Below are 26,956 nucleotides of genomic sequence, written 5' to 3'. Positions count from 1 at the left end.
TTTTGTACAGGGAAACAATCACTGTTTCCACAGGCAGAAACCAGTGCTTCCTATTCGTGTATTCTAGGGAGAAAACTAGAGAACTGCGGCAAACAAACATGATATTTCTGTTTGTATAGATGGCATTTTATGCACTTGTCTAACGAAAAGACTTTGCTTTTCTTCAAAACCATTTTTACTATGATTTGCTTGGTCTATTGCATACAAATTCCACACCACTTTGTCCGGATATGACTGCATGAAACCGGAAATATCCGGTTTTGTTTTGGCTAACTCAATCCCAGATATTGCCACAGCCCCTGTGTTTGTGTTTTCTGGATATTATCAATGGTCATTATTGTTTGGAATGTTTTTTTTAAATCAGGGAGCATTTAATTTTGTACAGGGAAACAATCACTGGTTCCACTTATAGAAACCAGTTCTTCCTATTCGTGTATTCTAGGGAGAAAACTAGAGGAACTGGGGCAAACAAACATGATATTTCTGTTTGTATACATGACATTTTATGCACTTGCCTAAAGAAAAGACTTTGCTTTCTCCAAAACCATTTTTACTATGATTTCCTCAGTCCATTGCATAGGAATTCCACACCACTTTTTCCGGATATGAATGGATGAAACCGGAAATATCCGGTTTTGTTTTGGCTAACTCAATCCCAGATATTGCCACAGCCACTGTGTTTGTGTTTTCTGGATATTATGAAAGGACTTTAATATTTTGAATGTTTTTTATCAGGGAACATTTAATTTTGTACTGGGAAACACTCAGTGGTTCCACATGGAGACACCAGCTCTACCCATTCGTATTTTCTAAGCGAGAAACTAGAGGAACTGTGGCAAACAAACATGATATTTCTGTTTGTATACATGACATTTTATGCACTTGCCTAAAGAAAGGACTTTGCTTTTCTCCAAAACCAGTTTTATTATGATTTGCTTGGTCTATTGCGTACAAATTGCACACCACTTTGTCCGGATATGACTGCATGAAACCGGAAATATCCGGTTATGTTTTGGCTAACTCAATCCCAAATATTACCACAACACCTGTGTTTGTGTTTTCTGGATGTTATCAATGGTCATTATTACTTTGAACGTTTTTTTTTTAATCAGGGAGAATTTAATTTTGTACAGGGAAACAATCACTGGTTCCACATACAGAAACCAGTTCTTCCTATTCGTGTATTCTAGGGAGAAAACTAGAGGAACTGCGGCAAGCAAACATGATATTTCTGTTTGTATACATGACATTTTATGCACTTTGCTAAAGAAAGGACTATGCTTTTCTCCAAAACCATTTTTACTATGATTTTCTCAGTCCATTGCATAGGAATTGCACACCACTTTTTCCGGATATGACTGCATGAAACCGGAAATATCCGGTTTTGTTTTGGCTAACTCAATCCCAGATATTGCCACAGCCCCTGTGTTTGTGTTTTCTGGATATTATCAATGGTCTTTATTGTTTGGAACCTTTTTTTTAATCAGGGAGCATTTAATTTTGTACAGGGAAACAATCACTGGATCCACATGCAGAAACCAGTTCTTTCTATTCGTGTATTCTAGGGAGAAAACTAGAGGAACTGCGGCAAACAAACATGATATTTCTGTTTGTATACATGACATTTTATGCACTTGCCTAAAAAAGGACTTTGCTTTTCTCCAAAACCATTTTAACTGTAATTCTCTCAGTCCATTGCATACGAATTCCACAACACTTTGTCCGGATATGACTGCATGAAACCGGAAATATCCGGTTTTGTTTTGGCTAACTCAATCCCAGATATTGCCACAGCCCCTGTGTTTGTGTTTTCTGGATATTATCAATGGAATTTATTGTTTTCAATTTTTTTTTAATCAGGGCACATTTAATTTTGTATTGGGAAACACTCAGTGGTTCCACATGGAGACACCAGCTCTACACATTCGTATTTTCTAAGCGAGAAACTAGAGGAACTGTGGCAAACAATCATGATATTTCTGTTTGTATACATGATATTTTATGCACTTGTCCAACGAAAAGACTTTGCTTTTCTCCAAAACCACTTTTACTATGATTTGCTTGGTCTATTGCATACAAATTCCACACCACATTGTCCGGATAAGACTGCATGAAACCGGAAATATCCGGTTTTTTTTTTGGCTAACTCAATCCCAGATATTGCCACAGCACCTGTGTTTGTGTTTTCTGGATATTATCAATGGTCATTATTGCTTTGAAAGTATTTTTTAATCAGGGAGCATTCAATTTTGTACAGGGAAACAATCACTGTTTCCACAGGCAGAAACCAGTGCTTCCTATTCGTGTATTCTAGGGAGAAAACTAGAGAACTGCGGCAAACAAACATGATATTTCTGTTTGTATAGATGGCATTTTATGCACTTGTCTAACGAAAAGACTTTGCTTTTCTTCAAAACCATTTTTACTATGATTTGCTTGGTCTATTGCATACAAATTCCACACCACTTTGTCCGGATATGACTGCATGAAACCGGAAATATCCGGTTTTGTTTTGGCTAACTCAATCCCAGATATTGCCACAGCCCCTGTGTTTGTGTTTTCTGGATATTATCAATGGTCATTATTGTTTGGAATGTTTTTTTAAATCAGGGAGCATTTAATTTTGTACAGGGAAACAATCACTGGTTCCACTTATAGAAACCAGTTCTTCCTATTCGTGTATTCTAGGGAGAAAACTAGAGGAACTGCGGCAAGCAAACATGATATTTCTGTTTGTATACATGACATTTTATGCACTTTGCTAAAGAAAGGACTTTGCTTTTCTCCAAAACCATTTTTACTATGATTTCCTCAGTCCATTGCATAGGAATTCCACACCACTTTTTCCGGATATGAATGGATGAAACCGGAAATATCCGGTTTTGTTTTGGCTAACTCAATCCCAGATATTGCCACAGCCCCTGTGTTTGTGTTTTCTGGATATTATGAAAGGACTTTAATATTTTGAATGTTTTTTATCAGGGAACATTTAATTTTGTACTGGGAAACACTCAGTGGTTCCACATGGAGACACCAGCTCTACCCATTCGTATTTTCTAAGCGAGAAACTAGAGGAACTGTGGCAAACAAACATGATATTTCTGTTTGTATACATGACATTTTATGCACTTGCCTAAAGAAAGGACTTTGCTTTTCTCCAAAACCAGTTTTATTATGATTTGCTTGGTCTATTGCGTACAAATTGCACACCACTTTGTCCGGATATGACTGCATGAAACCGGAAATATCCGGTTATGTTTTGGCTAACTCAATCCCAAATATTACCACAACACCTGTGTTTGTGTTTTCTGGATGTTATCAATGGTCATTATTACTTTGAACGTTTTTTTTTTAATCAGGGAGAATTTAATTTTGTACAGGGAAACAATCACTGGTTCCACATACAGAAACCAGTTCTTCCTATTCGTGTATTCTAGGGAGAAAACTAGAGGAACTGCGGCAAGCAAACATGATATTTCTGTTTGTATACATGACATTTTATGCACTTTGCTAAAGAAAGGACTTTGCTTTTCTCCAAAACCATTTTTACTATGATTTTCTCAGTCCATTGCATAGGAATTGCACACCACTTTTTCCGGATATGACTGCATGAAACCGGAAATATCCGGTTTTGTTTTGGCTAACTCAATCCCAGATATTGCCACAGCCCCTGTGTTTGTGTTTTCTGGATATTATCAATGGTCTTTATTGTTTGGAACCTTTTTTTTAATCAGGGAGCATTTAATTTTGTACAGGGAAACAATCACTGGATCCACATGCAGAAACCAGTTCTTTCTATTCGTGTATTCTAGGGAGAAAACTAGAGGAACTGCGGCAAACAAACATGATATTTCTGTTTGTATACATGACATTTTATGCACTTGCCTAAAAAAGGACTTTGCTTTTCTCCAAAACCATTTTAACTGTAATTCTCTCAGTCCATTGCATACGAATTCCACAACACTTTGTCCGGATATGACTGCATGAAACCGGAAATATCCGGTTTTGTTTTGGCTAACTCAATCCCAGATATTGCCACAGCCCCTGTGTTTGTGTTTTCTGGATATTATCAATGGACTTTATTGTTTTCAATTTTTTTTAATCAGGGCACATTTAATTTTGTATTGGGAAACACTCAGTGGTTCCACATGGAGACACCAGCTCTACACATTCGTATTTTCTAAGCGAGAAACTAGAGGAACTGTGGCAAACAATCATGATATTTCTGTTTGTATACATGATATTTTATGCACTTGTCCAACGAAAAGACTTTGCTTTTCTCCAAAACCACTTTTACTATGATTTGCTTGGTCTATTGCATACAAATTCCACACCACATTGTCCGGATAAGACTGCATGAAACCGGAAATATCCGGTTTTTTTTTGGCTAACTCAATCCCAGATATTGCCACAGCACCTGTGTTTGTGTTTTCTGGATATTATCAATGGTCATTATTGCTTTGAAAGTATTTTTTAATCAGGGAGCATTCAATTTTGTACAGGGAAACAATCACTGTTTCCACAGGCAGAAACCAGTGCTTCCTATTCGTGTATTCTAGGGAGAAAACTAGAGAACTGCGGCAAACAAACATGATATTTCTGTTTGTATAGATGGCATTTTATGCACTTGTCTAACGAAAAGACTTTGCTTTTCTTCAAAACCATTTTTACTATGATTTGCTTGGTCTATTGCATACAAATTCCACACCACTTTGTCTGGATATGACTGCATGAAACCGGAAATATCCGGTTTTGTTTTGGCTAACTCAATCCCAGATATTGCCACAGCCCCTGTGTTTGTGTTTTCTGGATATTATCAATGGTCATTATTGTTTGGAATGTTTTTTTAAATCAGGGAGCATTTAATTTTGTACAGGGAAACAATCACTGGTTCCACTTATAGAAACCAGTTCTTCCTATTCGTGTATTCTAGGGAGAAAACTAGAGGAACTGCGGCAAGCAAACATGATATTTCTGTTTGTATACATGACATTTTATGCACTTTGCTAAAGAAAGGACTTTGCTTTTCTCCAAAACCATTTTTACTATGATTTCCTCAGTCCATTGCATAGGAATTCCACACCACTTTTTCCGGATATGAATGGATGAAACCGGAAATATCCGGTTTTGTTTTGGCTAACTCAATCCCAGATATTGCCACAGCCCCTGTGTTTGTGTTTTCTGGATATTATGAAAGGACTTTAATATTTTGAATGTTTTTTATCAGGGAACATTTAATTTTGTACTGGGAAACACTCAGTGGTTCCACATGGAGACACCAGCTCTACCCATTCGTATTTTCTAAGCGAGAAACTAGAGGAACTGTGGCAAACAAACATGATATTTCTGTTTGTATACATGACATTTTATGCACTTGCCTAAAGAAAGGACTTTGCTTTTCTCCAAAACCAGTTTTATTATGATTTGCTTGGTCTATTGCGTACAAATTGCACACCACTTTGTCCGGATATGACTGCATGAAACCGGAAATATCCGGTTATGTTTTGGCTAACTCAATCCCAAATATTACCACAACACCTGTGTTTGTGTTTTCTGGATATTATCAATGGTCATTATTAGTTTGAACGTTTTTTTTTTTTAATCAGGGAGAATTTAATTTTGTACAGGGAAACAATCACTGGTTCCACATACAGAAACCAGTTCTTCCTATTCGTGTATTCTAGGGAGAAAACTAGAGGAACTGCGGCAAGCAAACATGATATTTCTGTTTGTATACATGACATTTTATGCACTTTGCTAAAGAAAGGACTTTGCTTTTCTCCAAAACCATTTTTACTATGATTTTCTCGGTCCATTGCATAGGAATTCCACACCACTTTGCCCGGATATGACTGCATGAAACCGGAAATATCCGGTTTTGTTTTGGCTAACTCAATCCCAGATATTGCCACAGCCCCTGTGTTTGTGTTTTCTGGATATTATCAATGGTCATTATTGTTTGGAACTTTTTTTTTAAATCAGGGAGCATTTAATTTTGTACTGGGAAACAATCACTGGTTCCACATGCAGAAACCAGTTCTTCCTATTCGTGTATTCTAGGGAGAAAACTAGAGGAACTGCGGAAAGCAAACATGATATTTCTGTTTGTATACATGACATTTTATGCACTTGCCTGAAGAAAGGACTTTGCTTTTCTCCAAAACCATTTTTACTATGATTTTCTCGGTCCATTGCATAGGAATTGCACACCACTTTCTCCGGATATGAATGGATGAAACCGGAAATATCCGGTTTTCTTTTGGCTAACTCAATCCCAGATATTGCCACAGCCCCTGTGTTTGTGTTTTCTGGATATTATCAATGGTCTTTATTGTTTGGAACCTTTTTTTTAATCAGGGAGCATTTAATTTTGTACAGGGAAACAATCACTGGATCCACATGCAGAAACCAGTTCTTTCTATTCGTGTATTCTAGGGAGAAAATTAGAGGAACTGGGGCAAACAAACATGATATTTCTGTTTGTATACATGACATTTTATGCACTTGCCTAAAGAAAAGACTTTGCTTTTCTCCAAAACCATTTTTACTATGATTTTCTCGGTCCATTGCATAGGAATTCCATACCACTTTGTCCAGATATGACTGCATGAAACCGGAAATATCCGGTTTTGTTTTGGCTAACTCAATCCCAGATATTGCCACAGCCCCTGTGTTTGTGTTTTCTGGATATTATCAATGGTCTTTATTGTTTGGAACCTTTTTTTTAATCAGGGAGCATTTAATTTTGTACAGGGAAACAATCACTGGATCCACATGCAGAAACCAGTTCTTTCTATTCGTGTATTCTAGGGAGAAAACTAGAGGAACTGCGGCAAACAAACATGATATTTCTGTTTGTATACATGACATTTTATGCACTTGCCTAAAAAAGGACTTTGCTTTTCTCCAAAACCATTTTAACTGTAATTCTCTCAGTCCATTGCATACGAATTCCACAACACTTTGTCTGGATATGACTGCATGAAACCGGAAATATCCGGTTTTGTTTTGGCCTCTCAATCCCAGATACTGCCACAGCCCCTGTGTTTGTGTTTTCTGGATATTATCAATGGTCATTATTGTTTGGAATGTTTTTTTTAAATCAGGGAGCATTTAATTTTGTACAGGGAAACAATCACTGGTTCCACTTATAGAAACCAGTTCTTCCTATTCGTGTATTCTAGGGAGAAAACTAGAGGAACTGGGGCAAACAAACATGATATTTCTGTTTGTATACATGACATTTTATGCACTTGCCTAAAGAAAGGACTTTGCTTTTCTCCAAAACCATTTTTACTATGATTTTCTCGGTCCATTGCATACGAATTCCACACCACTTTGCCTGGATATGACTGCATGAAACCGGAAATATCCGGTTTTGTTTTGGCTAACTCAATCCCAGATATTGCCACAGCCGCTGTGTTTGTGTTTTCTGGATATTATCAATGGTCATTATTGTTTGGAATGTTTTTTTTAAATCAGGGAGCATTTAATTTTGTACAGGGAAACAATCACTGGTTCCACTTATAGAAACCAGTTCTTCCTATTCGTGTATTCTAGGGAGAACTAGAGGAACTGGGGCAAACAAACATGATATTTCTGTTTGTATACATGACATTTTATGCACTTGCCTAAAGAAAAGACTTTGCTTTCTCCAAAACCATTTTTACTATGATTTCCTCAGTCCATTGCATAGGAATTCCACACCACTTTTTCCGGATATGAATGGATGAAACCAGAAATATCCGGTTTTCTTTTGGCTAACTCAATCCCAGATATTGCCACAGCCCCTGTGTTTGTGTTTTCTGGATATTATGAAAGGACTTTAATATTTTGAATGTTTTTTATCAGGGAACATTTAATTTTGTACTAGGAAACACTCAGTGGTTCCACATGGGGACACCAGCTCTACCCATTCGTATTTTCGAAGCGAGAAACTAGAGGAACTGTGGCAAACAAACATGATATTTCTGTTTGTATACATGACATTTTTTGCACTTGTCCAACGAAAAGACTTTGCTTTTCTCCAAAACCATTTTTATTATGATTTGCTTGGTCTATTGCGTACAAATTCCACACCACTTTGTCCGGATATGAGTGGATGAAACCGGAAATATCCGGTTATGTTTTGGCTAACTCAATCCCAGATATTACCACAACACCTGTGTTTGTGTTTTCTGGATATTATCAATGGTCATTATTGCTTTGAACGTTTTTTTTTAATCAGGGAGAATTTAATTTTGTACAGGGAAACAATCACTGGTTCCACATACAGAAACCAGTTCTTCCTATTCGTGTTTTATAGGGAGAAAATTAGAGGAACTGGGGCAAACAAACATGATATTTCTGTTTGTATACATGACATTTTATGCACTTGCCTAAAGAAAAGACTTTGCTTTTCTCCGAAACCATTTTTGCTATGATTTTCTCAGTCCATTGCATAGGAATTGCACACCACTTTTTCCGGATATGAATGGATGAAACCGGAAATATCCGGTTTTGTTTTGGCTAACTCAATCCCAGATATTGCCACAGCCCCTGTGTTTGTGTTTTCTGGATATTATCAATGGTCTTTATTGTTTGGAACCTTTTTTTTAATCAGGGAGCATTTAATTTTGTACAGGGAAACAATCACTGGATCCACATGCAGAAACCAGTTCTTTCTATTCGTGTATTCCAGGGAGAAAACTAGAGGAACTGCGGCAAACAAACATGATATTTCTGTTTGTATACATGACATTTTATGCACTTGCCTAAAGAAAGGACTTTGCTTTTCTCCAAAACCATTTTAACTGTAATTCTCTCAGTCCATTGCATACGAATTCCACAACACTTTGTCCGGATATGACTGCATGAAACCGGAAATATCCGGTTTTGTTTTGGCTAACTCAATCCCAGATATTGCCACAGGACCTGTGTTTGTGTTTTCTGGATATTATCAATGGTCATTATTGCCTTGAAAGTATTTTTTTAATCAGGGAGCATTCAATTTTGTACAGGGAAACAATCACTGTTTCCACAGGCAGAAACCAGTGCTTCCTATTCGTGTATTCTAGGGAGAAAATAGAGAACTGCGGCAAACAAACATGATATTTCTGTTTGTATAGATGGCATTTTATGCACTTGCCTAACGAAAAGACTTTGCTTTTCTTCAAAACCATTTTTACTATGATTTGCTTGGTCTATTGCATACGAATTCCACACCACTTTGTCCGGATATGACTGCATGAAACCGGAAATATCCGGTTTTGTTTTGGCTAACTCAATCCCAGATATTGCCACAGCCGCTGTGTTTGTGTTTTCTGGATATTATCAATGGTCATTATTGTTTGGAATGTTTTTTTTAAATCAGGGAGCATTTAATTTTGTACAGGGAAACAATCACTGGTTCCACTTATAGAAACCAGTTCTTCCTATTCGTGTATTCTAGGGAGAAAACTAGAGGAACTGGGGCAAACAAACATGATATTTCTGTTTGTATACATGACATTTTATGCACTTGCCTAAAGAAAAGACTTTGCTTTTCTCTGAAACCATTTTTACTATGATTTTCTCAGTCCATTGCATAGGAATTGCACACCACTTTTTCCGGATATGAATGGATGAAACCGGAAATATCCGGTTTTCTTTTGGCTAACTCAATCCCAGATATTGCCACAGCCCCTGTGTTTGTGTTTTCTGGATATTATCAATGGTCTTTATTGTTTGGAACCTTTTTTTTAATCAGGGAGCATTTAATTTTGTACAGGGAATCAATCACTGGATCCACATGCAGAAACCAGTTCTTTCTATTCGTGTATTCTAGGGAGAAAATTAGAGGAACTGGGGCAAACAAACATGATATTTCTGTTTGTATACATGACATTTTATGCACTTGCCTGAAGAAAGGACTTTGCTTTTCTCCAAAACCATTTTTACTATGATTTTCTCGGTCCATTGCATAGGAATTCCACACCACTTTGCCCGGATATGACTGCATGAAACCGGAAATATCCGGTTTTGTTTTGGCTAACTCAATCCCAGATATTGCCACAGCCCCTGTGTTTGTGTTTTCTGGATATTATCAATGGACTTTATTGTTTTCAAATTTTTTTATCAGGACACATTTAATTTTGTACTGGGAAACACTCAGTGGTTCCACATGGAGACACCAGCTCTACACATTCGTATTTTCTAAGCGAGAAACTAGAGGAACTGCGGCAAACAATCATGATATTTCTGTTTGTATACATGATATTTTATGCACTTGTCCAACGAAAAGACTTTGCTTTTCTCCAAAACCACTTTTACTATGATTTGCTTGGTCTATTGCATACAAATTCCACACCACTTTGTCCGGATAAGACTGCATGAAACCGGAAATATCCGGGTTTTTTTTTGGCTAACTCAATCCCAGATATTGCCACAGCACCTGTGTTTGTGTTTTCTGGATATTATCAATGGTCATTATTGCTTTGAAAGTATTTTTTTAATCAGGGAGCATTCAATTTTGTACAGGGAAACAATCACTGTTTCCACAGGCAGAAACCAGTGCTTCCTATTCGTGTATTCTAGGGAGAAAACTAGAGAACTGCGGCAAACAAACATGATATTTCTGTTTGTATAGATGACATTTTATGCACTTGCCTAAAGAAAAGACTTTGCTTTCTCCAAAACCATTTTTACTATGATTTCCTCAGTCCATTGCATAGGAATTCCACACCACTTTTTCCGGATATGAATGGATGAAACCGGAAATATCCGGTTTTCTTTTGGCTAACTCAATCCCAGATATTGCCACAGCCCCTGTGTTTGTGTTTTCTGGATATTATGAAAGGACTTTAATATTTTGAATGTTTTTTATCAGGGAACATTTAATTTTGTATTGGAAACACTCAGTGGTTCTACATGGAGACACCAGCTCTACCCATTCGTATTTTCGAAGCAAGAAACTAGAGGAACTGTGGCAAACAAACATGATATTTCTGTTTGTATACATGACATTTTATGCACTTGTCCAACGAAAAGACTTTGCTTTTCTCCAAAACCATTTTTATTATGATTTGCTTGGTCTATTGCGTACAAATTCCACACCACTTTGTCCGGATATGACTGCATGAAACCGGAAATATCCGGTTATGTTTTGGCTAACTCAATCCCAGATATTACCACAACACCTGTGTTTGTGTTTTCTGGATATTATCAATGGTCATTATTGCTTTGAACGTTTTTTTTTTAATCAGGGAGAATTTAATTTTGTACAGGGAAACAATCACTGGTTCCACATACAGAAACCAGTTCTTCCTATTCGTGTTTTATAGGGAGAAAATTAGAGGAACTGGGGCAAACAAACATGATATTTCTGTTTGTATACATGACATTTTATGCACTTGCCTAAAGAAAAGACTTTGCTTTTCTCCGAAACCATTTTTGCTATGATTTTCTCAGTCCATTGCATAGGAATTGCACACCACTTTTTCCGGATATGAATGGATGAAACCGGAAATATCCGGTTTTGTTTTGGCTAACTCAATCCCAGATATTGCCACAGCCCCTGTGTTTGTGTTTTCTGGATATTATCAATGGTCTTTATTGTTTGGAACCTTTTTTTTAATCAGGGAGCATTTAATTTTGTACAGGGAAACAATCACTGGATCCACATGCAGAAACCAGTTCTTTCTATTCGTGTATTCTAGGGAGAAAACTAGAGGAACTGCGGCAAACAAACATGATATTTCTGTTGGTATACATGACATTTTATGCACTTGCCTAAAGAAAGGACTTTGCTTTTCTCCAAAACCATTTTAACTGTAATTCTCTCTGTCCATTGCATACGAATTCCACAACACTTTGTCCGGATATGACTGCATGAAACCGGAAATATCCGGTTTTGTTTTGGCTAACTCAATCCCAGATATTGCCACAGCACCTGTGTTTGTGTTTTCTGGATATTATCAATGGTCATTATTGCCTTGAAAGTATTTTTTTAATCAGGGAGCATTCAATTTTGTACAGGGAAACAATCACTGTTTCCACAGGCAGAAACCAGTGCTTCCTATTCGTGTATTCTAGGGAGAAAACTAGAGAACTGCGGCAAACAAACATGATATTTCTGTTTGTATAGATGGCATTTTATGCACTTGCCTAACGAAAAGACTTTGCTTTTCTTCAAAACCATTTTTACTATGATTTGCTTGGTCTATTGCATACGAATTCCACACCACTTTGTCCGGATATGACTGCATGAAACCGGAAATATCCGGTTTTGTTTTGGCTAACTCAATCCCAGATATTGCCACAGCCGCTGTGTTTGTGTTTTCTGGATATTATCAATGGTCATTATTGTTTGGAATGTTTTTTTTTAAATCAGGGAGCATTTAATTTTGTACAGGGAAACAATCACTGGTTCCACTTATAGAAACCAGTACTTCCTATTCGTGTATTCTAGGGAGAAAACTAGAGGAACTGGGGCAAACAAACATGATAATTCTGTTTGTATACATGACATTTTATGCTCTTGCCTAAAGAAAAGACTTTTCTTTTCTCCGAAACCATTTTTACTATGATTTTCTCAGTCCATTGCATAGGAATTGCACACCACTTTTTCCGGATATGAATGGATGAAACCGGAAATATCCGGTTTTCTTTTGGCTAACTCAATCCCAGATATTGCCACAGCCCCTGTGTTTGTGTTTTCTGGATATTATCAATGGTCTTTATTGTTTGGAACCTTTTTTTTAATCAGGGAGCATTTAATTTTGTACAGGGAATCAATCACTGGATCCACATGCAGAAACCAGTTCTTTCTATTCGTGTATTCTAGGGAGAAAATTAGAGGAACTGGGGCAAACAAACATGATATTTCTGTTTGTATACATGACATTTTATGCACTTGCCTGAAGAAAGGACTTTGCTTTTCTCCAAAACCATTTGTACTATGATTTGCTTGGTCTATTGCATACAAATTCCACACCACTTTGTCCGGATATGACTGCATGAAACCGGAAATATCCGGTTTTGTTTTGGTTAACTCAATCCCAGATTGCCACAGCCTCTGTGTTTGTGTTTTCTGGATATTATCAATGGTCATTATTGTTTGGAACTTTTTTTTAAATCAGGGAGCATTTAATTTTGTACTGGGAAACAATCACTGGTTCCACATGCAGAAACCAGTTCTTCCTATTAGTGTATTCTAGGGAGAAAACTAGAGGAACTGCGGCAAGCAAACATGATATTTCTGTTTGTATACATGACATTTTATGCACTTGCCTAAAGAAAGGACTTTGCTTTTCCCCAAAAACATTTTTACTGTAATTCTCTCAGTCCATTGCATACGAATTCCACACCACTTTGTCCGGATATGACTGCATGAAACCGGAAATATCCGGTTTTTTTTTGGCTAACTCAATCCCAGATATGGCCACAGACCCTGTGTTTGTGTTTTCTGGATATTATCAATGGACTTTATTGTTTTTAAATTTTTTTTTATCAGGGCACATTTAATTTTGTACTGGGAAACACTCAGTGGTTCCACATGGAGACACCAGCTCTACACATTCGTATTTTCTAAGCGAGAAACTAGAGGAACTGCGGCAAACAATCATGATATTTCTGTTTGTATACATGACATTTTATGCATTTGTCTAATGAAAAGACTTTGCTTTTCTCCAAAACCATTTTTACTATGATTTGCTTTGTCCATTGCATACAAATTCCACACCACTTTGTCCGGATATGACTGCATGAAACCGGAAATATCCGGTTTTGTTTTGGCTAACTCAATCCCAGATATTGCCACAGCCCCTGTGTTTGTGTTTTCTGGATATTATCAATGGTCATTATTGTTTGGAACTTTTTTTTTAAATCAGGGAGCATTTAATTTTGTACTGGGAAACAATCACTGGTTCCACATGCAGAAACCAGTTCTTCCTATTCGTGCATTCTAGGGAGAAAACTAGAGGAACTGCGGCAAGCAAACATGATGTTTCTGTTTGTATACATGACATTTTATGCACTTTGCTAAAGAAAGGACTTTGCTTTTCTCCAAAACCATTTTTACTATGATTTGCTTGGTCTATTGCATACAAATTCCACACCACTTTGTCCGGATATGACTGCATGAAACCGGAAATATCCGGTTTTGTTTTGGCTAACTCAATCCCAGATTGCCAGAGCCTCTGTGTTTGTGTTTTCTGGATATTATCAATGATCATTATTGTTTCGAAATTTTTTTTTATCAGGGCACATTTAATTTTGTACTGGGAAACACTCAGTGGTTCCACATGGAGACACCAGCTCTACACATTCGTATTTTCTAAGTGAGAAACTAGAGGAACTGCGGCAAACAAACAGGATATTTCTGTTTGTATACATGACATTTTATGCACTTGCCTAAAGAAAGGACTTTGCTTTTCTCCAAAACCATTTGTACTATGATTTGCTTGGTCTATTGCATACAAATTCCACACCACTTTGTCCGGATATGACTGCATGAAACCGGAAATATCCGGTTTTCTTTTGGCTAACTCAATCCCAGATTGCCACAGCCTCTGTGTTTGTGTTTTCTGGATATTATCCATGATCATTATTGTTTCGAAAGTTTTTTTTATCAGGGCACATTTAATTTTGTACTGGGAAACACTCAGTGGTTCCACATGGAGACACCAGCTCTACACATTCGTATTTTCTAAGCGAGAAACTAGAGGAACTGCGGCAAACAAACAGGATATTTCTGTTTGTATACATGACATTTTATGCACTTGCCTAAAGAAAGGACTTTGCTTTTCTCCAAAACCATTTGTACTATGATTTGCTTGGTCTACTGGATACAAATTCCACACCATTTTGTCCGGATATGACTGTATGAAACCGGAAATATCCGGTTTTGTTTTGGCTAACTCAATAACAGATTGCCACATCCTCTGTGTTTGTGTTTTCTGGATATTACCAATGGTCATTATTGTTTTGAAAGTTTTTTTTTTCATCAGGGAACATTTAATTTTGTTCTGGGAAACACTCAGTGGTTCCACATGGAGACACCAGCTCTACACATTCGTATTTTCTAAGCGAGAAACTAGAGGAACTGTGGCAAACAAACATGATATTTCTGTTTGTATACATGACATTTTATGCACTTGTCCAACGAAAAGACTTTGCTTTTCTCCAAAACCATTTTTACTATGATTTGCTTCTTCTATTGCATACAAATTCCACACCACTTTGTCCGGATATGACTGCATGAAACCGGAAATATCCGGTTTTGTTTTGGCTAACTCAATCCCAGATATTGCCACAGCCCCTGTGTTTGTGTTTTCTGGATATTATCAATGGTCATTATTGTTTGGAACGTGTTTTTTAAATCAGGGAGCATTTAATTTTGTACAGGGAAACAATCACTGGATCCACATGCAGAAACCAGTTCTTCCTATTCGTGTATTCTAGGCAGAAAACTAGAGGAACTGGGGCAAATAAACATGATATTTCTGTTTGTATACATGACATTTTATGCACTTGCCTAAAGAAAGGACTTTGCTTTTCTCCAAAACCATTTTTACTATGATTTGCTTGGTCTACTGCATAGGAATTCCACAGCACTTTTTCCGGGTACTACTGATTGAAACCGGAAATATCCGGTTTTCTTTTGGCTAACTCAATCCCACATATTGCCAAAGCCCCTGTGTTTGTGTTTTCTGGATATTATCAAAGGACTTTATTGTTTTGAAACTATTTTTTATCAGGGAACATTTAATTTTGTACTGGGAAACTCTAATTAGTTCCACATGGAGACACCATCTCTACACATTCGTATTTTCTAAGCGAGAAACTAGAGGAACTGCGGCAAGCAAACATAATATTTCTGTTTGTATACATGACATTTTATGCACTTTGCTAAAGAAAGGACTTTGCTTTTCTCCAAAACCATTTTTACTATGATTTGCTTGGTCTATTGCATACAAATTCCACACCACTTTGTCCGGATGTGACTGCATGAAACCGGAAATATCTGGTTTTCTTTTGCATAACTCAATCCAAGATTGCCACAGCCTCTGTGTTTGTGTTTTCTGGATATTATCCATGATCATTATTGTTTTGAAAGTTTTTTTTTTATCAGGGCACATTTAATTTTGTGCTGGGAAACACTCAGTGGTTCCACATGGAGACACCAGCTCTACACATTCGTATTTTCTAAGCGAGAAACTAGAGGAACTGCGGCAAACAAACAGGATATTTCTGTTTGTATACATGACATTTTATGCACTTGCCTAAAGAAAGGACTTTGCTTTTCTCCAAAACCATTTGTACTATGATTTGCTTGGTCTATTGCATACAAATTCCACACCACTTTGTCCGGATATGACTGTATGAAACCGGAAATATCCGGTTTTCTTTTGGCTAACTCAATAACAGATTGCCACAGCCTCTGTGTTTGTGTTTTCTGGATATTACCAATTGTCATTATTGTTTTGAAAGTTTTTTTTTTCATCAGGGAACATTTAATTTTGTTCTGGGAAACACTCAGTGGTTCCACATGGAGACACCAGCTCTACACATTCGTATTTTCTAAGCGAGAAACTAGAGGAACTGTGGCAAACAAACATGATATTTCTGTTTGTATACATGACATTTTATGCACTTTGCTAAAGAAAGCACTTTGCTTTTCTCCAAAACCATTTTTACTATGATTTGCTTGGTCTATTGCATACAAATTCCACACCACTTTGTCCGGATATGACAGCATGTAAACGGAAATATCCGGTTTTGTTTTGGCTAACTCAATCCCAGATATTGCCACAGCCCTTGTGTTTGTGTTTTCTGGATATTATCAATGGACTTTATTGTTTTCAAAATTTTTTTTATCAGGGCACATTTAATTTTGTACTGGGAAACACTCAGTGGTTCCACATGGAGACACCAGCTCTACACATTCATATTTTCTAGCGAGAAAACTAGAGGAACTGCGGCAAACAAACATGATATTTCTGTTTGTATACATGACATTTTATGCACTTGCCTACCGAAAAGACTTTGCTTTTCTCCAAAACCATTTTTAGTATGATTTGCTTGGTCTATTGCATACAAATTCCACACCACTTTGTCCGGATATGACTGCATGAAACCGGAAATATCCGGTTTTGTTTGGCTAACTCAATCCCAGATATTGCCACAGCCCCTCTGTTTGTGTTTTCTGGATATTATCAATGGTCATTATTGTTTGGAACGTTTTTTTAAATCAGGGAGCATTTAATTTTGTACAGGGAAACAATCACTGGATCCACATGCAGAAACCAGTTCTTCCTATTCGTGTATTCTAGGCTGAAAACTAGAGGAACTGGGGCAAATAAACATGATATTTCTGTTTGTATACATGACATTTTATGCACTTGCCTAAAGAAAGGACTTTGCTTTTCTCCAAAACCATTTTTACTATGATTTGCTTGGTCTATTGCATACAAATTCCACACCACTTTGTCCGGATATGACTGCATGAAACCGGAAATATCCGGTTTTGTTTTGGCTAACTCAATCCCAGATATTGCCACAGCCCCTGTGTTTGTGTTTTCTGGATATTATCAATGGTCTTTATTGTTTGGAACCTTTTTTTTAATCAGGGAGCATTTAATTTTGTACAGGGAAACAATCACTGGATCCACATGCAGAAACCAGTTCTTTCTATTCGTGTATTCTAGGGAGAAAACTAGAGGAACTGCGGCAAACAAACATGATATTTCTGTTGGTATACATGACATTTTATGCACTTGCCTAAAGAAAGGACTTTGCTTTTCTCCAAAACCATTTTAACTGTAATTCTCTCTGTCCATTGCATACGAATTCCACAACACTTTGTCCGGATATGACTGCATGAAACCGGAAATATCCGGTTTTGTTTTGGCTAACTCAATCCCAGATATTGCCACAGCACCTGTGTTTGTGTTTTCTGGATATTATCAATGGTCATTATTGCCTTGAAAGTATTTTTTTAATCAGGGAGCATTCAATTTTGTACAGGGAAACAATCACTGTTTCCACAGGCAGAAACCAGTGCTTCCTATTCGTGTATTCTAGGGAGAAAACTAGAGAACTGCGGCAAACAAACATGATATTTCTGTTTGTATAGATGGCATTTTATGCACTTGCCTAACGAAAAGACTTTGCTTTTCTTCAAAACCATTTTTACTATGATTTGCTTGGTCTATTGCATACGAATTCCACACCACTTTGTCCGGATATGACTGCATGAAACCGGAAATATCCGGTTTTGTTTTGGCTAACTCAATCCCAGATATTGCCACAGCCGCTGTGTTTGTGTTTTCTGGATATTATCAATGGTCATTATTGTTTGGAATGTTTTTTTTTAAATCAGGGAGCATTTAATTTTGTACAGGGAAACAATCACTGGTTCCACTTATAGAAACCAGTACTTCCTATTCGTGTATTCTAGGGAGAAAACTAGAGGAACTGGGGCAAACAAACATGATAATTCTGTTTGTATACATGACATTTTATGCACTTGCCTAAAGAAAAGACTTTTCTTTTCTCCGAAACCATTTTTACTATGATTTTCTCAGTCCATTGCATAGGAATTGCACACCACTTTTTCCGGATATGAATGGATGAAACCGGAAATATCCGGTTTTCTTTTGGCTAACTCAATCCCAGATATTGCCACAGCCCCTGTGTTTGTGTTTTCTGGATATTATCAATGGTCTTTATTGTTTGGAACCTTTTTTTTAATCAGGGAGCATTTAATTTTGTACAGGGAATCAATCACTGGATCCACATGCAGAAACCAGTTCTTTCTATTCGTGTATTCTAGGGAGAAAATTAGAGGAACTGGGGCAAACAAACATGATATTTCTGTTTGTATACATGACATTTTATGCACTTGCCTGAAGAAAGGACTTTGCTTTTCTCCAAAACCATTTGTACTATGATTTGCTTGGTCTATTGCATACAAATTCCACACCACTTTGTCCGGATATGACTGCATGAAACCGGAAATATCCGGTTTTGTTTTGGTTAACTCAATCCCAGATTGCCACAGCCTCTGTGTTTGTGTTTTCTGGATATTATCAATGGTCATTATTGTTTGGAACTTTTTTTTAAATCAGGGAGCATTTAATTTTGTACTGGGAAACAATCACTGGTTCCACATGCAGAAACCAGTTCTTCCTATTAGTGTATTCTAGGGAGAAAACTAGAGGAACTGCGGCAAGCAAACATGATATTTCTGTTTGTATACATGACATTTTATGCACTTGCCTAAAGAAAGGACTTTGCTTTTCCCCAAAAACATTTTTACTGTAATTCTCTCAGTCCATTGCATACGAATTCCACACCACTTTGTCCGGATATGACTGCATGAAACCGGAAATATCCGGTTTTGTTTTGGCTAACTCAATCCCAGATATTGCCACAGACCCTGTGTTTGTGTTTTCTGGATATTATCAATGGACTTTATTGTTTTTAAATTTTTTTTTATCAGGGCACATTTAATTTTGTACTGGGAAACACTCAGTGGTTCCACATGGAGACACCAGCTCTACACATTCGTATTTTCTAAGCGAGAAACTAGAGGAACTGCGGCAAACAATCATGATATTTCTGTTTGTATACATGACATTTTATGCATTTGTCTAATGAAAAGACTTTGCTTTTCTCCAAAACCATTTTTACTATGATTTGCTTTGTCCATTGCATACAAATTCCACACCACTTTGTCCGGATATGACTGCATGAAACCGGAAATATCCGGTTTTGTTTTGGCTAACTCAATCCCAGATATTGCCACAGCCCCTGTGTTTGTGTTTTCTGGATATTATCAATGGTCATTATTGTTTGGAACTTTTTTTTTAAATCAGGGAGCATTTAATTTTGTACTGGGAAACAATCACTGGTTCCACATGCAGAAACCAGTTCTTCCTATTCGTGCATTCTAGGGAGAAAACTAGAGGAACTGCGGCAAGCAAACATGATGTTTCTGTTTGTATACATGACATTTTATGCACTTTGCTAAAGAAAGGACTTTGCTTTTCTCCAAAACCATTTTTACTATGATTTGCTTGGTCTATTGCATACAAATTCCACACCACTTTGTCCGGATATGACTGCATGAAACCGGAAATATCCGGTTTTGTTTTGGCTAACTCAATCCCAGATTGCCAGAGCCTCTGTGTTTGTGTTTTCTGGATATTATCAATGATCATTATTGTTTCGAAATTTTTTTTTATCAGGGCACATTTAATTTTGTACTGGGAAACACTCAGTGGTTCCACATGGAGACACCAGCTCTACACATTCGTATTTTCTAAGTGAGAAACTAGAGGAACTGCGGCAAACAAACAGGATATTTCTGTTTGTATACATGACATTTTATGCACTTGCCTAAAGAAAGGACTTTGCTTTTCTCCAAAACCATTTGTACTATGATTTGCTTGGTCTATTGCATACAAATTCCACACCACTTTGTCCGGATATGACTGCATGAAACCGGAAATATCCGGTTTTCTTTTGGCTAACTCAATCCCAGATTGCCACAGCCTCTGTGTTTGTGTTTTCTGGATATTATCCATGATCATTATTGTTTCGAAAGTTTTTTTTATCAGGGCACATTTAATTTTGTACTGGGAAACACTCAGTGGTTCCACATGGAGACACCAGCTCTACACATTCGTATTTTCTAAGCGAGAAACTAGAGGGACTGCGGCAAACAAACAGGATATTTCTGTTTGTATACATGACATTTTATGCACTTGCCTAAAGAAAGGACTTTGCTTTTCTCCAAAACCATTTGTACTATGATTTGCTTGGTCTACTGGATACAAATTCCACACCATTTTGTCCGGATATGACTGTATGAAACCGGAAATATCCGGTTTTGTTTTGGCTAACTCAATAACAGATTGCCACATCCTCTGTGTTTGTGTTTTCTGGATATTACCAATGGTCATTATTGTTTTGAAAGTTTTTTTTTTCATCAGGGAACATTTAATTTTGTTCTGGGAAACACTCAGTGGTTCCACATGGAGACACCAGCTCTACACATTCGTATTTTCTAAGCGAGAAACTAGAGGAACTGTGGCAAACAAACATGATATTTCTGTTTGTATACATGACATTTTATGCACTTGTCCAACGAAAAGACTTTGCTTTTCTCCAAAACCATTTTTACTATGATTTGCTTCTTCTATTGCATACAAATTCCACACCACTTTGTCCGGATATGACTGCATGAAACCGGAAATATCCGGTTTTGTTTTGGCTAACTCAATCCCAGATATTGCCACAGCCCCTGTGTTTGTGTTTTCTGGATATTATCAATGGTCATTATTGTTTGGAACGTGTTTTTTAAATCAGGGAGCATTTAATTTTGTACAGGGAAACAATCACTGGATCCACATGCAGAAACCAGTTCTTCCTATTCGTGTATTCTAGGCAGAAAACTAGAGGAACTGGGGCAAATAAACATGATATTTCTGTTTGTATACATGACATTTTATGCACTTGCCTAAAGAAAGGACTTTGCTTTTCTCCAAAACCATTTTTACTATGATTTGCTTGGTCTACTGCATAGGAATTCCACAGCACTTTTTCCGGGTACTACTGATTGAAACCGGAAATATCCGGTTTTCTTTTGGCTAACTCAATCCCACATATTGCCAAAGCCCCTGTGTTTGTGTTTTCTGGATATTATCAAAGGACTTTATTGTTTTGAAACTATTTTTTATCAGGGAACATTTAATTTTGTACTGGGAAACTCTAATTAGTTCCACATGGAGACACCATCTCTACACATTCGTATTTTCTAAGCGAGAAACTAGAGGAACTGCGGCAAGCAAACATAATATTTCTGTTTGTATACATGACATTTTATGCACTTTGCTAAAGAAAGGACTTTGCTTTTCTCCAAAACCATTTTTACTATGATTTTCTTGGTCTATTGCATACAAATTCCACACCACTTTGTCCGGATATGACTGCATGAAACCGGAAATATCTGGTTTTCTTTTGCATAACTCAATCCAAGATTGCCACAGCCTCTGTGTTTGTGTTTTCTGGATATTATCCATGATCATTATTGTTTTGAAAGTTTTTTTTTATCAGGGCACATTTAATTTTGTGCTGGGAAACACTCAGTGGTTCCACATGGAGACACCAGCTCTACACATTCGTATTTTCTAAGCGAGAAACTAGAGGAACTGCGGCAAACAAACAGGATATTTCTGTTTGTATACATGACATTTTATGCACTTGCCTAAAGAAAGGACTTTGCTTTTCTCCAAAACCATTTGTACTATGATTTGCTTGGTCTATTGCATACAAATTCCACACCACTTTGTCCGGATATGACTGTATGAAACCGGAAATATCCGGTTTTCTTTTGGCTAACTCAATAACAGATTGCCACAGCCTCTGTGTTTGTGTTTTCTGGATATTACCAATTGTCATTATTGTTTTGAAAGTTTTTTTTTTCATCAGGGAACATTTAATTTTGTTCTGGGAAACACTCAGTGGTTCCACATGGAGACACCAGCTCTACACATTCGTATTTTCTAAGCGAGAAACTAGAGGAACTGTGGCAAACAAACATGATATTTCTGTTTGTATACATGACATTTTATGCACTTTGCTAAAGAAAGCACTTTGCTTTTCTCCAAAACCATTTTTACTATGATTTGCTTGGTCTATTGCATACAAATTCCACACCACTTTGTCCGGATATGACAGCATGTAAACGGAAATATCCGGTTTTGTTTTGGCTAACTCAATCCCAGATATTGCCACAGCCCTTGTGTTTGTGTTTTCTGGATATTATCAATGGACTTTATTGTTTTCAAAATTTTTTTTATCAGGGCACATTTAATTTTGTACTGGGAAACACTCAGTGGTTCCACATGGAGACACCAGCTCTACACATTCATATTTTCTAGCGAGAAAACTAGAGGAACTGCGGCAAACAAACATGATATTTCTGTTTGTATACATGACATTTTATGCACTTGCCTACCGAAAAGACTTTGCTTTTCTCCAAAACCATTTTTAGTATGATTTGCTTGGTCTATTGCATACAAATTCCACACCACTTTGTCCGGATATGACTGCATGAAACCGGAAATATCCGGTTTTGTTTGGCTAACTCAATCCCAGATATTGCCACAGCCCCTCTGTTTGTGTTTTCTGGATATTATCAATGGTCATTATTGTTTGGAACGTTTTTTTAAATCAGGGAGCATTTAATTTTGTACAGGGAAACAATCACTGGATCCACATGCAGAAACCAGTTCTTCCTATTCGTGTATTCTAGGCTGAAAACTAGAGGAACTGGGGCAAATAAACATGATATTTCTGTTTGTATACATGACATTTTATGCACTTGCCTAAAGAAAGGACTTTGCTTTTCTCCAAAACCATTTTTACTATGATTTGCTTGGTCTATTGCATACAAATTCCACACCACTTTGTCCGGATATGACTGCATGAAACCGGAAATATCCGGTTTTGTTTTGGCTAACTCAATCCCAGATATTGCCACAGCCCCTGTGTTTGGGTTTTCTAGATATTATCAATGGTCATTATTTTTTGAACGTTTTTTTTTTTTTAAATCAGGGAGCATTTAATTTTGTACTGGGAAATAATCACTGGTTCCACATGCAGAAACCAGTTCTTCCTATTCGTGTATTCTAGGGAGAAAACTAGAGGAACTGCGGCAAGCAAATATGATATTTCTGTTTGTATACATGACATTTTATGCACTTTGCTAAAGAAAGGACTTTGCTTTTCTCCAAAACCATTTTTACTATGATTTTCTTGGTCTATTGCATACAAATTCCACACCACTTTGTCCAGATATGACTGCATGAAACCGGAAGTATCCGGTTTTCTTTTGGCTAACTCAATCCCAGATTGCCACAGCCTCTGTGTTTGTGTTTTCTGGATATTATCCATGATCATTATTGTTTCGAAAGTTTTTTTTATCAGGGCACATTTAATTTTCTACTGGGAAACACTCAGTGGTTCCACATGGAGACACCAGCTCTACACATTCGTATTTTCTAAGCGAGAAACTAGAGGAACTGCGGCAAACAAACAGGATATTTCTGTTTGTATACATGACATTTTATGCACTTGCCTAAAGAAAGGACTTTGCTTTTCTCCAAAACCATTTGTACTATGATTTGCTTGGTCTATTGCATACAAATTCCACACCATTTTGTCCGGATATGACTGTATGAAACCGGAAATATCCGGTTTTCTTTTGGCTAACTCAATAACAGATTGCCACAGCCTCTGTGTTTGTGTTTTCTGGATATTACCAATGGTCATTATTGTTTTGAAAGTTTTTTTTTTTCATCAGGGAACATTTAATTTTGTTCTGGGAAACACTCAGTGGTTCCACATGGAGACACCAGCTCTACACATTCGTGTTTTCTAAGCGAGAAACTAGAGGAACTGTGGCAAACAAACATGATATTTCTGTTTGTATACATGACATTTTATCCACTTTGCTAAAGAAAGCACTTTGCTTTTCTCCAAAACTATTTTTACTATGATTTGCTTGGTCTATTGCATACAAATTCCACACCACTTTGTCTGGATATGACAGCATGTAAACGGAAATATCCGGTTTTGTTTTGGCTAACTCAATCCCAGATATTGCCACAGCCCTTGTGTTTGTGTTTTCTGGATATTATCAATGGACTTTATTGTTTTCAAAAATTTTTTTTTTATCAGGGCACATTTAATTTTGTACTGGGAAACACTCAGTGGTTCCACATGGAGACACCAGCTCTACACATTCGTATTTTCTAGCGAGAAAACTAGAGGAACTGCGGCAAACAAACATGATATTTCTGTTTGTATACATGACATTTTATGCACTTGCCTACCGAAAAGACTTTGCTTTTCTCCAAAACCATTTTTAGTATGATTTGCTTGGTCTATTGCATACAAATTCCGCACCACTTTGTCCGGATATGACTGCATGAAACCGGAAATATCCGGTTTTGTTTTGGCTAACTCAATCCCAGATATTGCCACAGCCCCTCTGTTTGTGTTTTCTGGATATTATCAATGGTCATTATTGTTTGGAACGTGTTTTTTAAATCAGGGAGCATTTAATTTTGTACAGGGAAACAATCACTGGATCCACATGCAGAAACCAGTTCTTCCTATTCGTGTATTCTAGGCTGAAAACTAGAGGAACTGGGGCAAATAAACATGATATTTCTGTTTGTATACATGACAATTTATGCACTTGCCTAAAGAAAGGACTTTGCTTTTCTCCAAAACCATTTTACTATGATTTGCTTGGTCTACTGCCTAGGAATTCCACAGCACTTTTTCCGGGTATTACTGATTGAAAGTGGAAATATCCGGTTTTCTTTTGGCTAACTCAATCCCAGATATTGCCAAAGCCCCTGTGTTTGTGTTTTCTGGATATTATCAAAGGATTTTATTGCTTTGAAACTTTTTTTTATCAGCGCACATTTAATTTTGTACTGGGAAACTCTAATTAGTTCCACATGGAGACACCAGCTCTACACATTCGTATTTTCTAAGCGAGAAACTAGAGGAACTGCAGCAAGCAAACATATTTCTGTTTGTATACATGACATTTTATGCACTTGCCTAAAGAAAGGACTTTGCTTTTCTCCAAAACCATTTTTACTATGATTTGCTTGGTCTATTGCATACAAATTCCACACCACTTTGTCCGGATATGACTGCATGAAACCGGAAATATCCGGTTTTGTTTTGGCTAACTCAATCCCAGATATTGCCACAGCCCCTGTGTTTGGGTTTTCTAGATATTATCAATGATCATTATTGTTTGAACGTTTTTTTTTTTTTAAATCAGGGAGCATTTAATTTTGTACTGGGAAATAATCACTGGTTCCACATGCAGAAACCAGTTCTTCCTATTCGTGTATTCTAGGGAGAAAACTAGAGGAACTGCGGCAAGCAAACATGATATTTCTGTTTGTATACATGACATTTTATTCACTTGCCTAAAGAAAGGACTTTGCTTTTCTCCAAAACCATTTGTACTATGATTTGCTTGGTCTATTGCATACAAATTCCACACCACTTTGTCCGGATATAACTGCATGAAACCGGAAATATCCGGTTTTGTTTTGGCTAACTCAATCCCAGATATTGCCTCAGCCCTTGTGTTTGTGTTTTCTGGATATTATCAATGGACTTTATTGATTTCAAAATTTTTTTTTTATCAGGGAACATTTAATTTTGTACTGGGAAACACTCAGTGGTTCCACATTGAGACACCAGCTCTACACATTCGTATTTTCTAAGCGAGAAACTAGAGGAACAGTGGCAAACAAACATGATATTTCTGTTTGTATACATGACATTTTATGCACTTGTCCAACGAAAATAATTTGCTTTTCTCCAAAACCATTTTTACCATGATTTGCTTGGTCTATTGCATACAAATTCCACACCACTTTGCCCGGATATGACTGCATGAAACCGGAAATATCCGGTTTTGTTTTGGCTAACTCAATCCCAGATATTGCCACAGCCCTTGTGTTTGTGTTTTCTGGATATTATCAATGGTCATTATTGTTTTGAACGTTTTTTTTAAATCAGGGAGCATTTAATTATGTACAGGGAAACAATCACTGGTTCCACATGGAGACACCAGCTCTACACATTCGTATTTTCTAGCGAGAAATCTAGAGGAACTGCGGCAAACAAACATGATATTTCTGTTTGTATACATGACATTTTATGCACTTGCCTAAAGAAAGGACTTTGCTTTTCTCCAAAACCATTTTTACTATGATTTGCTTGGTCTATTGCATACAAATTCCACACCACTTTGTCCGGTTATGACAGCATGAAACCGGAAATATCCGGTTTTCTTTTGGCTAACTCAATCCCAGATATTGCAACAGCCCCTGTGTTTGTGTTTTCTGGATATTATCAAAGGACTTTATTGTTTTGAAAATTTTTTTAT

Source organism: Lepus europaeus, chromosome 21 (genome assembly GCF_033115175.1).
Source record: "Lepus europaeus isolate LE1 chromosome 21, mLepTim1.pri, whole genome shotgun sequence".
NCBI classification, from domain to species: domain Eukaryota; kingdom Metazoa; phylum Chordata; class Mammalia; order Lagomorpha; family Leporidae; genus Lepus; species Lepus europaeus.
Note: the sequence above shows the minus strand (reverse complement) of the source record.